The following is a 15,119-nucleotide window of genomic DNA, read 5'->3' as shown; positions in this document are numbered from 1 at the left end:
CCGAACGAAATGACTCTATTTACGACACTGATCGACCCGGGTGGAGCTGGCTATCCAGACGCTTAGTGCGCATGCTCGTCCCGAACGCTCCTATTCTTTTTGGCTTTCAGCTCGGAAACTAGACGCATAGTGCGAAGCTTAGCCCGGACGCTTAAATGCTTTACAGTTCAGATATTAACATATTGATTTTAATGATAAAGGTACTTTTAGAAAAAATATTAAGTGATTCCGAAACTAAATTTAAATGCACAAAGGTCTCATGAATATACAAAAAAGTTAACGATAAATAATTCTGTTCCGTATGTTGATGATTCAAACAATACTAGCCCAGATACCGTGTACTCACAGTGTTGTCCTCGGAAACAGAACAACTTTTCGTTCACTTGTATAATTGGTTTCAATAATGACTTATTTTCAAAGTTTAGACTAAGTTCAACATTTTCGCAAGAATAGAAAGGCATTGCAAAGAAATAAGGAATTTCTGAGAAACAGCAGAATCGAACGCTATGACTCTCTTTATGACACTGATCGACCTGGGTGGAGCTGGCTATCCAGACGCTTAGTGCACATGCTCGTCCCGGACGCTCCTATTCTTTTTCGCTTTCAGCTCTGAAACTGGACGCATAGTGCGCATGCTTAGCCCGGACGCTTAAATGCTTTACAGTTCAGATATTAACATATTGATTTTGCTGATAAAGGTACTTTTAGAAAAAATATTAAATGATTCCGAAACTAAATTTAAATGCACAAAGGTATCATGAATATACAAAAAAGTTAACGATAAATAATTCTGTTCCGTATGTTGATGATTCAAACAATACTAGCCCAGATACCGTGTACTCACAGTGTTGTCCTCGGAAACAGAACAACTTTTCGTTCACTTGTATAATTGGTTTCAATAATGACTTATTTTCAAAGTTTAGACTAAGTTCAACAATTTCGCAAGAATAGAAAGGCATTGCAAAGAAAAAAGGAATTTCTGAGAAACAGCAGAACCGAACGCTATGACTCTCTTTATGACACTGATCGACCTGGGTGGAGCTGGCTATCCAGACGCTTAGTGCGCATGCTCGTCCCGGACGCTCCTATTCTTTTTGGCTTTCAGCTCGGAAACTAGACGCATAGTGCGCATGCTTAGCCCGGACGCTTAAATGCTTTACAGTTCAGATATTAACATATTGATTTTGCTGATAAAGGTACTTTTAGACAAAATATTAAGTGATTCCGAAACTAAATTTAAACGCACAAAGGTATCATGGATAAACCAAAAGGTTACTGACAAATAATTCCGTTTCGTTTGTTCATGATTCAAACAACACTAGCCCAGATACCGTGTACTCACAGTGTTGTCCTCGGAAACACAACAACTTTTCGTTCACTTGTATAATTGGTTTCAATAATGACTTATTTTCAAAGTTTAGACTAAGTTCAACAATTTCGCAAGAATAGAAAGGCATTGCAAAGAAATAAGGAATCACTGAGATACAGCGGAACCGAACGAAATGACTCTATTTACGACACTGATCGACCCGGGTGGAGCTGGCTATCCAGACGCTTAGTGCGCATGCTCGTCCCGAACGCTCCTATTCTTTTGGCTTTCAGCTCGGAAACTAGACGCATAGTGCGAAGCTTAGCCCGGACGCTTAAATGCTTTACAGTTCAGATATTAACATATTGATTTTGCTGATAAAGGTACTTTTAGAAAAAATATTAAGTGATTCCGAAACTAAATTTAAATGCACAAAGGTCTCATGAATATACAAAAAAGTTAACGATAAATAATTCTGTTCCGTATGTTGATGATTCAAACAATACTAGCCCAGATACCGTGTACTCACAGTGTTGTCCTCGGAAACAGAACAACTTTTCGTTCACTTGTATAATTGGTTTCAATAATGACTTATTTTCAAAGTTTAGACTAAGTTCAACATTTTCGCAAGAATAGAAAGGCATTGCAAAGAAATAAGGAATTTCTGAGAAACAGCAGAATCGAACGCTATGACTCTCTTTATGACACTGATCGACCTGGGTGGAGCTGGCTATCCAGACGCTTAGTGCGCATGCTCGTCCCGGACGCTCCTATTCTTTTTGGCTTTCAGCTCGGAAACTAGACGCATAGTGCGCATGCTTAGCCCGGACGCTTAAACTCTATACAGTTCCGGTACCAAAATATTGATTTTGCTGATAAAGGTACTTCTAGACAAAATATTAAGTGATTCCGAAACTAAATTTAAACGCACAAAGGTATCATGAATAAAAAAAAGGTTACCGACAAATAATTCTGTTTCGTTTGTTCATGATTCAAACAACACTAGCCCAGATACCGTGTACTCACAGTGTTGTCCTCCGAAACAAAGCATCTTTTCGTTCACTTGTATAATTGGCTTCAATAATGACTTATTTTCAAAGTTTACACTAAGTTCAACATTTTCGCAAGAATAGAAAGGCATTGCAAAGAAATAAGAAATTTCTGAGACAGAACAGAACCGAACGAAATGATTCTATTTACGACACTGATCGACCCGGGTGGAGCTGGCTATCCAGACGCTTAGTGCGCATGCTCGTCCCGGACGCTCCTATTCTTTTTGTCTTTCAGCTCAGAAACTAGACATATAGTGCGCATGCCCAACCCGGACGCTTAAACTCCATACAGTTCAGGTACCAAACTATTGATTTTGCTGATAAAGGTACTTTTAGACAAAATATTAAGTGATTCCGAAACTAAATTTAAACGCACAAAGGTATCATGAATAAACAAAAAGGTTACCGACAAATAATTCCGTTTCGTTTGTTCATGATTCAAACAACACTAGCCCGGATACCGTGTACTCACAGTGTTGTCCTCGGAAACACAACAACTTTTCGTTCACTTGTATAATTGGTTTCAATAATGACTTATTTTCAAAGTTTATACTAAGTTCAACAATTTCGCAAGAATAGAAAGGCATTGCAAAGAAATAAGGAATTTCTGAGAAAAAGCAGAACCGAACGCTATGACTCTCTTTATGACACTGATCGACCTGGGTGGAGCTGGCTATCCAGACGCTTAGTGCGCATGCTCGTCCCGGACGCTCCTATTCTTTTTCGCTTTCAGCTCTGAAACTGGACGCATAGTGCGCATGCTTAGCCCGGACGCTTAAATGCTTTACAGTTCAGATATTAACATATTGATTTTGCTGATAAAGGTACTTTTAGACAAAATATTAAGTGATTCCGAAACTAAATTTAAACGCACAAAGGTATCATGGATAAACCAAAAGGTTACTGACAAATAATTCCGTTTCGTTTGTTCATGATTCAAACAACACTAGCCCAGATACCGTGTACTCACAGTGTTGTCCTCCGAAACAAAGCAACTTTTCGTTCACTTGTATCATTGGCTTTATTAATGAGTTAGTTTCATAGTTTACACTAAGTTCAACAATTTCGCAAGAATTGAAAGGCATTGCAAAGAAATAAGGAATCACTGAAATACAGTGGAACCGAACGAAATGACTCTATTGACGACACTGATCGACCCGGGTGGAGCTGGCTATCCAGACGCTTAGTGCGCATGCTCGTCCCGGACGCTCCTATTCTTTTTCGCTTTCAGCTCTGAAACTGGACGCATAGTGCGCATGCTTAGCCCGGACGCTTAAATGCTTTACAGTTCAGATATTAACATATTGATTTTGCTGATAAAGGTACTTTTAGACAAAATATTAAGTGATTCCGAAACTAAATTTAAACGCACAAAGGTATCATGGATAAACCAAAAGGTTACTGACAAATAATTCCGTTTCGTTTGTTCATGATTCAAACAACACTAGCCCAGATACCGTGTACTCACAGTGTTGTCCTCCGAAAGAAAGCAACTTTTCGTTCACTTGTTTAATTGGCTTTATTAATGACTTATTTTCAAAGTTTAGACTAAGTTCAACATTTTCGCAAGAATAGAAAGGCATTGCAAAGAAATAAGGAATTTCTGAGAAACAGCAGAATCGAACGCTATGACTCTCTTTATGACACTGATCGACCTGGGTGGAGCTGGCTATCCAGACGCTTAGTGCGCATGCTCGTCCCGGACGCTCCTATTCTTTTTCGCTTTCAGCTCTGAAACTGGACGCATAGTGCGCATGCTTAGCCCGGACGCTTAAATGCTTTACAGTTCAGGTACAAAAATATTGATTTTGCTGATAAAGGTACTTCTAGACAAAATATTAAGTGATTCCGAAACTAAATAAAAATGCACAAAGGTATCATGAATATACAAAAAAGATAACGACAAATAATTATGTTTAGTTTGTTGATGATTCAAACAACACAAGCCCAGATACCGTGTACTCACAGTGTTGTCCTCCGAAACAAAGCAACTTTTCGTTCACTTGTATCATTGGCTTTATTAATGAGTTAGTTTCATAGTTTACACTAAGTTCAACAATTTCGCAAGAATTGAAAGGCATTGCAAAGAAATAAGGAATCACTGAAATACAGTGGAACCGAACGAAATGACTCTATTGACGACACTGATCGACCCGGGTTGAGCTGGCTATCCAGACGCTTAGTGCGCATGCTCGTCCCGGACGCTCCTATTCTTTTTGGCTTTCAGCTCGGAAACTAGACGCATAGTGCGCATGCTTAGCCCGGACGCTTAAACTCTATACAGTTCAGGTACCAAAATATTGATTTTGCTGATAAAGGTACTTCTAGACAAAATATTAAGTGATTCCGAAACTAAATTTAAACGCACAAAGGTATCATGAATAAAAAAAAGGTTACCGACAAATAATTCTGTTTCGTTTGTTCATGATTCAAACAACACTAGCCCAGATACCGTGTACTCACAGTGTTGTCCTCCGAAACAAAGCATCTTTTCGTTCACTTGTATAATTGGCTTCAATAATGACTTATTTTCAAAGTTTACACTAAGTTCAACATTTTTGCAAGAATAGAAAGGCATTGCAAAGAAATAAGAAATTTCTGAGACAGAACAGAACCGAACGAAATGATTCTATTTACGACACTGATCGACCCGGGTGGAGCTGGCTATCCAGACGCTTAGTGCGCATGCTCGTCCCGGACGCTCCTATTCTTTTTGTCTTTCAGCTCAGAAACTAGACATATAGTGCGCATGCCCAACCCGGACGCTTAAACTCCATACAGTTCAGGTACCAAACTATTGATTTTGCTGATAAAGGTACTTTTAGACAAAATATTAAGTGATTCCGAAACTAAATTTAAACGCACAAAGGTATCATGAATAAACAAAAAGGTTACCGACAAATAATTCCGTTTCGTTTGTTCATGATTCAAACAACACTAGCCCAGATACCGTGTACTCACAGTGTTGTCCTCGGAAACACAACAACTTTTCGTTCACTTGTATAATTGGTTTCAATAATGACTTATTTTCAAAGTTTAGACTAAGTTCAACAATTTCGCAAGAATAGAAAGGCATTGCAAAGAAATAAGGAATCACTGAGATACAGCGGAACCGAACGAAATGACTCTATTTACGACACTGATCGACCCGGGTTGAGCTGGCTATCCAGACGCTTAGTGCGCATGCTCGTCCCGGACGCTCCTATTCTTTCTGGCTTTTAGCTCGGAATCTAGACATATAGTGCGCATGCCCAACCCGGACGCTTAAACTCTATACAGTTCAGGTACCAAAATATTGATTTTGCTGATAAAGGTACTTTTAGACAAAATATTAAGTGATTCCGAAACTAAATTTAAACGCACAAAGGTATCATGGATAAAGCAAAAGGTTACTGACAAATAATTCCGTTTCGTTTGTTCATGATTCAAACAACACTAGCCCAGATACCGTGTACTCACAGTGTTGTCCTCGGAAACACAACAACTTTTCGTTCACTTGTATAATTGGTTTCAATAATGACTTATTTTCAAAGTTTAGACTAAGTTCAACAATTTCGCAAGAATAGAAAGGCATTGCAAAGAAATAAGGAATCACTGAGATACAGCGGAACCGAACGAAATGACTCTATTTACGACACTGATCGACCCGGGTGGAGCTGGCTATCCAGACGCTTAGTGCGCATGCTCGTCCCGGACGCTCCTATTCTTTTTGTCTTTCAGCTCAGAAACTAGACATATAGTGCGCATGCCCAACCCGGACGCTTAAACTCCATACAGTTCAGGTACCAAAATATTGATTTTGCTGATAAAGGTACTTCTAGACAAAATATTAAGTGATTCCGAAACTAAATAAAAATGCACAAAGGCATCATGAATATACAAAAAAGATAACGACAAATAATTATGTTTAGTTTGTTGATGATTCAAACAACACTAGCCCAGATAACGTGTACTCACAGTGTTGTCCTCCGAAACAAAGCAACTTTTCGTTCACTTGTATAATTGGCTTTATTAATGAGTTATTTTCATAGTTTACACTAAATTCAACAATTTCGCAAGAATTGAAAGGCATTGCAAAGAAATAAGGAATCACTGAGTTACAGTGGAACCGAACGAAATGACTCTATTTACGACACTGATCGACCCGGGTTGAGCTGGCTATCCAGACGCTTAGTGCGCATGCTCGTCCCGGACGCTCCTATTCTTTCTGGCTTTTAGCTCGGAATCTAGACATATAGTGCGCATGCCCAACCCGGACGCTTAAACTCTATACAGTTCAGGTACCAAAATATTGATTTTGCTGATAAAGGTACTTTTAGACAAAATATTAAGTGATTCCGAAACGAAATTTAAACGCACAAAGGTATCATGAATAAAAAAAAGGTTACCGAAAAATAATTATGTTTAGTTTGTTGATGATTCAAACAACACTAGCCCAGATACCGTGTACTCACAGTGTTGTCCTCCGAAACAAAGCAACTTTTCGTTCACTTGTATCATTGGCTTTATTAATGAGTTAGTTTCATAGTTTACACTAAGTTCAACAATTTCGCAAGAATAGAAAGGCATTGCAAAGAAATAAGGAAACACCGAGATACAGCGGAATCGAACGAAATGACTATTTACGACACTGATCGACCCGGGTGGAGCTGGCTATCCAGACGCGTAGTGCGCATGCTCGTCCCGGCCGCTCCTATTCTTTCTGGCTTTTAGCTCGGAAACTAGACATATAGTGCGCATGCCCAACCCGGACGCTTAAGCTCTATACAGTTCAGATATTAACATATTGATTTTGCTGATAAAGGTACTTTTAGACAAAATATTAAGTGATTCCGAAACTAAATTTAAACGCACAAAGGTATCATGGATAAACCAAAAGGTTACTGACAAATAATTCCGTTTCGTTTGTTCATGATTCAAACAACACTAGCCCAGATACCGTGTACTCACAGTGTTGTCCTCGGAAACACAACAACTTTTCGTTCACTTGTATAATTGGTTTCAATAATGACTTATTTTCAAAGTTTAGACTAAGTTCAACAATTTCGCAAGAATAGAAAGGCATTGCAAAGAAATAAGGAATCACTGAGATACAGCGGAACCGAACGAAATGACTCTATTTACGACACTGATCGACCCGGGTGGAGCTGGCTATCCAGACGCTTAGTGCGCATGCTCGTCCCGAACGCTCCTATTCTTTTTGGCTTTCAGCTCGGAAACTAGACGCATAGTGCGAAGCTTAGCCCGGACGCTTAAATGCTTTACAGTTCAGATATTAACATATTGATTTTGCTGATAAAGGTACTTTTAGAAAAAATATTAAGTGATTCCGAAACTAAATTTAAACGCACAAAGGTATCATGGATAAACCAAAAGGTTACTGACAAATAATTCCGTTTCGTTTGTTCATGATTCAAACAACACTAGCCCAGATACCGTGTACTCACAGTGTTGTCCTCCGAAAGAAAGCAACTTTTCGTTCACTTGTTTAATTGGCTTTATTAATGACTTATTTTCAAAGTTTAGACTAAGTTCAACATTTTCGCAAGAATAGAAAGGCATTGCAAAGAAATAAGGAATTTCTGAGAAACAGCAGAATCGAACGCTATGACTCTCTTTATGACACTGATCGACCTGGGTGGAGCTGGCTATCCAGACGCTTAGTGCGCATGCTCGTCCCGGACGCTCCTATTCTTTTGGCTTTCAGCTCGGAAACTAGACGCATAGTGCGCATGCTTAGCCCGGACGCTTAAACTCTATACAGTTCAGGTACCAAAATATTGATTTTGCTGATAAAGGTACTTCTAGACAAAATATTAAGTGATTCCGAAACTAAATTTAAACGCACAAAGGTATCATGAATAAAAAAAAGGTTACCGACAAATAATTCTGTTTCGTTTGTTCATGATTCAAACAACACTAGCCCAGATACCGTGTACTCACAGTGTTGTCCTCCGAAACAAAGCATCTTTTCGTTCACTTGTATAATTGGCTTCAATAATGACTTATTTTCAAAGTTTACACTAAGTTCAACATTTTCGCAAGAATAGAAAGGCATTGCAAAGAAATAAGAAATTTCTGAGACAGAACAGAACCGAACGAAATGATTCTATTTACGACACTGATCGACCCGGGTGGAGCTGGCTATCCAGACGCTTAGTGCGCATGCTCGTCCCGGACGCTCCTATTCTTTTTGTCTTTCAGCTCAGAAACTAGACATATAGTGCGCATGCCCAACCCGGACGCTTAAACTCCATACAGTTCAGGTACCAAACTATTGATTTTGCTGATAAAGGTACTTTTAGACAAAATATTAAGTGATTCCGAAACTAAATTTAAACGCACAAAGGTATCATGAATAAACAAAAAGGTTACCGACAAATAATTCCGTTTCGTTTGTTCATGATTCAAACAACACAAGCCCAGATACCTTGTACTCACAGTGTTGTCCTCGGAAACACAACAACTTTTCGTTCACTTGTATAATTGGTTTCAATAATGACTTATTTTCAAAGTTTACACTAAGTTCAACATTTTCGCAAGAATAGAAAGGCATTGCAAAGAAATAAGGAATTTCTGAGAAAAAGCAGAACCGAACGCTATGACTCTCTTTATGACACTGATCGACCTGGGTGGAGCTGGCTATCCAGACGCTTAGTGCGCATGCTCGTCCCGGACGCTCCTATTCTTTTTCGCTTTCAGCTCTGAAACTGGACGCATAGTGCGCATGCTTAGCCCGGACGCTTAAATGCTTTACAGTTCAGATATTAACATATTGATTTTGCTGATAAAGGTACTTTTAGACAAAATATTAAGTGATTCCGAAACTAAATTTAAACGCACAAAGGTATCATGGATAAAGCAAAAGGTTACTGACAAATAATTCCGTTTCGTTTGTTCATGATTCAAACAACACTAGCCCGTATACCGTGTACTCACAGTGTTGTCCTCCGAAAGAAAGCAACTTTTCGTTCACTTGTTTAATTGGCTTTATTAATGACTTATTTTCAAAGTTTAGACTAAGTTCAACATTTTCGCAAGAATAGAAAGGCATTGCAAAGAAATAAGGAATCACTGAGATACAGCGGAACCGAACGAAATGACTCTATTTACGACACTGATCGACCCGGGTGGAGCTGGCTATCCAGACGCTTAGTGCGCATGCTCGTCCCGAACGCTCCTATTCTTTTTGGCTTTCAGCTCGGAAACTAGACGCATAGTGCGAAGCTTAGCCCGGACGCTTAAATGCTTTACAGTTCAGATATTAACATATTGATTTTGCTGATAAAGGTACTTTTAGAAAAAATATTAAGTGATTCCGAAACTAAATTTAAACGCACAAAGGTATCATGGATAAACCAAAAGGTTACTGACAAATAATTCCGTTTCGTTTGTTCATGATTCAAACAACACTAGCCCAGATACCGTGTACTCACAGTGTTGTCCTCCGAAAGAAAGCAACTTTTCGTTCACTTGTTTAATTGGCTTTATTAATGACTTATTTTCAAAGTTTAGACTAAGTTCAACATTTTCGCAAGAATAGAAAGGCATTGCAAAGAAATAAGGAATTTCTGAGAAACAGCAGAATCGAACGCTATGACTCTCTTTATGACACTGATCGACCTGGGTGGAGCTGGCTATCCAGACGCTTAGTGCGCATGCTCGTCCCGGACGCTCCTATTCTTTTTGGCTTTCAGCTCGGAAACTAGACGCATAGTGCGCATGCTTAGCCCGGACGCTTAAACTCTATACAGTTCAGGTACCAAAATATTGATTTTGCTGATAAAGGTACTTCTAGACAAAATATTAAGTGATTCCGAAACTAAATTTAAACGCACAAAGGTATCATGAATAAAAAAAAGGTTACCGACAAATAATTCTGTTTCGTTTGTTCATGATTCAAACAACACTAGCCCAGATACCGTGTACTCACAGTGTTGTCCTCCGAAACAAAGCATCTTTTCGTTCACTTGTATAATTGGCTTCAATAATGACTTATTTTCAAAGTTTACACTAAGTTCAACATTTCGCAAGAATAGAAAGGCATTGCAAAGAAATAAGAAATTTCTGAGACAGAACAGAACCGAACGAAATGATTCTATTTACGACACTGATCGACCCGGGTGGAGCTGGCTATCCAGACGCTTAGTGCGCATGCTCGTCCCGGACGCTCCTATTCTTTTTGTCTTTCAGCTCAGAAACTAGACATATAGTGCGCATGCCCAACCCGGACGCTTAAACTCCATACAGTTCAGGTACCAAACTATTGATTTTGCTGATAAAGGTACTTTTAGACAAATATTAAGTGATTCCGAAACTAAATTTAAACGCACAAAGGTATCATGAATAAACAAAAAGGTTACCGACAAATAATTCCGTTTCGTTTGTTCATGATTCAAACAACACAAGCCCAGATACCTTGTACTCACAGTGTTGTCCTCGGAAACACAACAACTTTTCGTTCACTTGTATAATTGGTTTCAATAATGACTTATTTTCAAAGTTTACACTAAGTTCAACATTTTCGCAAGAATAGAAAGGCATTGCAAAGAAATAAGGAATTTCTGAGAAAAAGCAGAACCGAACGCTATGACTCTCTTTATGACACTGATCGACCTGGGTGGAGCTGGCTATCCAGACGCTTAGTGCGCATGCTCGTCCCGGACGCTCCTATTCTTTTTCGCTTTCAGCTCTGAAACTGGACGCATAGTGCGCATGCTTAGCCCGGACGCTTAAATGCTTTACAGTTCAGATATTAACATATTGATTTTGCTGATAAAGGTACTTTTAGACAAAATATTAAGTGATTCCGAAACTAAATTTAAACGCACAAAGGTATCATGGATAAAGCAAAAGGTTACTGACAAATAATTCCGTTTCGTTTGTTCATGATTCAAACAACACTAGCCCGTATACCGTGTACTCACAGTGTTGTCCTCCGAAAGAAAGCAACTTTTCGTTCACTTGTTTAATTGGCTTTATTAATGACTTATTTTCAAAGTTTAGACTAAGTTCAACATTTTCGCAAGAATAGAAAGGCATTGCAAAGAAATAAGGAATCACTGAGATACAGCGGAACCGAACGAAATGACTCTATTTACGACACTGATCGACCCGGGTGGAGCTGGCTATCCAGACGCTTAGTGCGCATGCTCGTCCCGAACGCTCCTATTCTTTTTGGCTTTCAGCTCGGAAACTAGACGCATAGTGCGAAGCTTAGCCCGGACGCTTAAATGCTTTACAGTTCAGATATTAACATATTGATTTTGCTGATAAAGGTACTTTTAGAAAAAATATTAAGTGATTCCGAAACTAAATTTAAATGCACAAAGGTCTCATGAATATACAAAAAAGTTAACGATAAATAATTCTGTTCCGTATGTTGATGATTCAAACAATACTAGCCCAGATACCGTGTACTCACAGTGTTGTCCTCGGAAACACAACAACTTTTCGTTCACTTGTATAATTGGTTTCAATAATGACTTATTTTCAAAGTTTAGACTAAGTTCAACATTTTCGCAAGAATAGAAAGGCATTGCAAAGAAATAAGGAATTTCTGAGAAACAGCAGAATCGAACGCTATGACTCTCTTTATGACAATGATCGACCTGGGTGGAGCTGGCTATCCAGACGCTTAGTGCGCATGCTCGTCCCGGACGCTCATATTCTGTTTGGCTTTCAGCTCGGAAACTAGACGCATAGTGCGCATGCTTAGCCCGGACGCTTAAATGCTTTACAGTTCAGATATTAACATATTGATTTTGCTGATAAAGGTTCTTTTAGAAAAAATATTAAGTAATTCCGAAACTAAATTTAAATGCACAAAGGTATCATGAATATACAAAAAAGTTAACGACAAATAATTCCGTTTCGTTTGTTCATGATTCAAACAACACTAGCCCGGATACCGTGTACTCACAGTGTTGTCCTCGGAAACACAACAACTTTTCGTTCACTTGTATAATTGGTTTCAATAATGACTTATTTTCAAAGTTTATACTAAGTTCAACAATTTCGCAAGAATAGAAAGGCATTGCAAAGAAATAAGGAATTTCTGAGAAAAAGCAGAACCGAACGCTATGACTCTCTTTATGACACTGATCGACCTGGGTGGAGCTGGCTATCCAGACGCTTAGTGCGCATGCTCGTCCCGGACGCTCCTATTCTTTTTCGCTTTCAGCTCTGAAACTGGACGCATAGTGCGCATGCTTAGCCCGGACGCTTAAATGCTTTACAGTTCAGATATTAACATATTGATTTTGCTGATAAAGGTACTTTTAGACAAAATATTAAGTGATTCCGAAACTAAATTTAAACGCACAAAGGTATCATGGATAAACCAAAAGGTTACTGACAAATAATTCCGTTTCGTTTGTTCATGATTCAAACAACACTAGCCCAGATACCGTGTACTCACAGTGTTGTCCTCGGAAACACAACAACTTTTCGTTCACTTGTATAATTGGTTTCAATAATGACTTATTTTCAAAGTTTACACTAAGTTCAACATTTTCGCAAGAATAGAAAGGCATTGCAAAGAAATAAGGAATTTCTGAGAAACAGCAGAATCGAACGCTATGACTCTCTTTATGACACTGATCGACCTGGGTGGAGCTGGCTATCCAGACGCTTAGTGCACATGCTCGTCCCGGACGCTCCTATTCTTTTTCGCTTTCAGCTCTGAAACTGGACGCATAGTGCGCATGCTTAGCCCGGACGCTTAAATGCTTTACAGTTCAGATATTAACATATTGATTTTGCTGATAAAGGTACTTTTAGACAAAATATTAAGTGATTCCGAAACTAAATTTAAACGCACAAAGTTATCATGGATAAACCAAAAGGTTACTGACAAATAATTCCGTTTCGTTTGTTCATGATTCAAACAACACTAGCCCAGATACCTTGTACTCACAGTGTTGTCCTCGGAAACACAACAACTTTTCGTTCACTTGTATAATTGGTTTCAATAATGACTTATTTTCAAAGTTTACACTAAGTTCAACATTTTCGCAAGAATAGAAAGGCATTGCAAAGAAATAAGGAATCACTGAGATACAGCGGAACCGAACGAAATGACTCTATTTACGACACTGATCGACCCGGGTGGAGCTGGCTATCCAGACGCTTAGTGCGCATGCTCGTCCCGGACGCTCCTATTCTTTTTCGCTTTCAGCTCTGAAATTGGACGCATAGTGCGCATGCTTAGCCCGGACGCTTAAATGCTTTACAGTTCAGATATTAATATATTGATTTTGCTGATAAAGTTACTTTTAGACAAAATATTAAGTGATTCCGAAACTAAATTTAAACGCACAAAGGTATCATGGATAAACAAAAAGGTTACTGACAAATAATTCCGTTTCGTTTGTTCATGATTCAAACAACACTAGCCCAGATACCGTGTACTCACAGTGTTGTCCTCGGAAACACAACAACTTTTCGTTCACTTGTATAATTGGTTTCAATAATGACTTATTTTCAAAGTTTAGACTAAGTTCAACAATTTCGCAAGAATAGAAAGGCATTGCAAAGAAAAAAGGAATTTCTGAGAAACAGCAGAACCGAACGCTATGACTCTCTTTATGACACTGATCGACCTGGGTGGAGCTGGCTATCCAGACGCTTAGTGCGCATGCTCGTCCCGGACGCTCCTATTCTTTTTGGCTTTCAGCTCGGAAACTAGACGCATAGTGCGCATGCTTAGCCCGGACGCTTAAATGCTTTACAGTTCAGATATTAACATATTGATTTTGCTGATAAAGGTACTTTTAGAAAAAATATTAAGTGATTCCGAAACTAAATTTAAATGCACAAAGGTATCATGAATATACAAAAAAGTTAACGATAAATAATTCTGTTCCGTATGTTGATGATTCAAACAATACTAGCCCAGATACCGTGTACTCACAGTGTTGTCCTCCGAAAGAAAGCAACTTTTCGTTCACTTGTTTAATTGGCTTTGTTAATGAGTTAGTTTCATAGTTTACACTAAGCTCAACAATTTCGCAAGAATAGAAAGGCATTGCAAAGAAATAAGGAATCACTGAGATACAGCGGAACCGAATGAAATGACTCTATTTACGACACTGATCGACCCGGGTGGAGCTGGCTATCCAGACGCTTAGTGCGCATGCTCGTCCCGAACGCTCCTATTCTTTTTGGCTTTCAGCTCGGAAACTAGACGCATAGTGCGAAGCTTAGCCCGGACGCTTAAATGCTTTACAGTTCAGATATTAACATATTGATTTTGCTGATAAAGGTACTTTTAGAAAAAATATTAAGTGATTCCGAAACTAAATTTAAATGCACAAAGGTCTCATGAATATACAAAAAAGTTAACGATAAATAATTCTGTTCCGTATGTTGATGATTCAAACAATACTAGCCCAGATACCGTGTACTCACAGTGTTGTCCTCCGAAAGAAAGCAACTTTTCGTTCACTTGTTTAATTGGCTTTATTAATGACTTATTTTCAAAGTTTAGACTAAGTTCAACATTTTCGCAAGAATAGAAAGGCATTGCAAAGAAATAAGGAATTTCTGAGAGACAGCAGAATCGAACGCTATGACTCTCTTTATGACACTGATCGACCTGGGTGGAGCTGGCTATCCAGACACTTAGTGCGCATGCTCGTCCCGGACGCTCCTATTCTGTTTGGCTTTCAGCTCGGAAACTAGACGCATAGTGCGCATGCTTAGCCCGGACGCTTAAATGCTTTACAGTTCAGATATTAACATATTGATTTTGCTGA

General features: G+C 38.8%; 1 protein-coding gene across 6 annotated transcripts in view; it reads right to left on the bottom strand.

Moving 5' to 3' along the window:
* Positions 1-15,119, bottom strand: part of LOC116777114 (chromatin complexes subunit BAP18-like) — a 78,010-nt gene that overhangs the window by 40,770 nt on the left and 22,121 nt on the right. Inside the window, exon 1 of one of the 6 annotated variants that reach the window (XM_061526064.1) lies at positions 347-392. The exons of the other annotated variants lie outside the window; for them this stretch is intronic. The gene's annotated coding sequence lies outside the window, so the exon portion shown is untranslated. Of the gene's footprint in view, positions 1-346; positions 393-15,119 lie in introns of those variants that run through there. 6 annotated transcript variants of the gene reach the window in all.

The sequence above is a fragment of the Danaus plexippus genome, chromosome Z, assembly GCF_018135715.1.
Source record: "Danaus plexippus chromosome Z, MEX_DaPlex, whole genome shotgun sequence".
In the NCBI taxonomy this organism is placed as follows: Eukaryota; Metazoa; Arthropoda; class Insecta; order Lepidoptera; family Nymphalidae; genus Danaus; species Danaus plexippus.
Note: the sequence above shows the minus strand (reverse complement) of the source record. Positions and strands in the feature narration are given on the sequence as shown.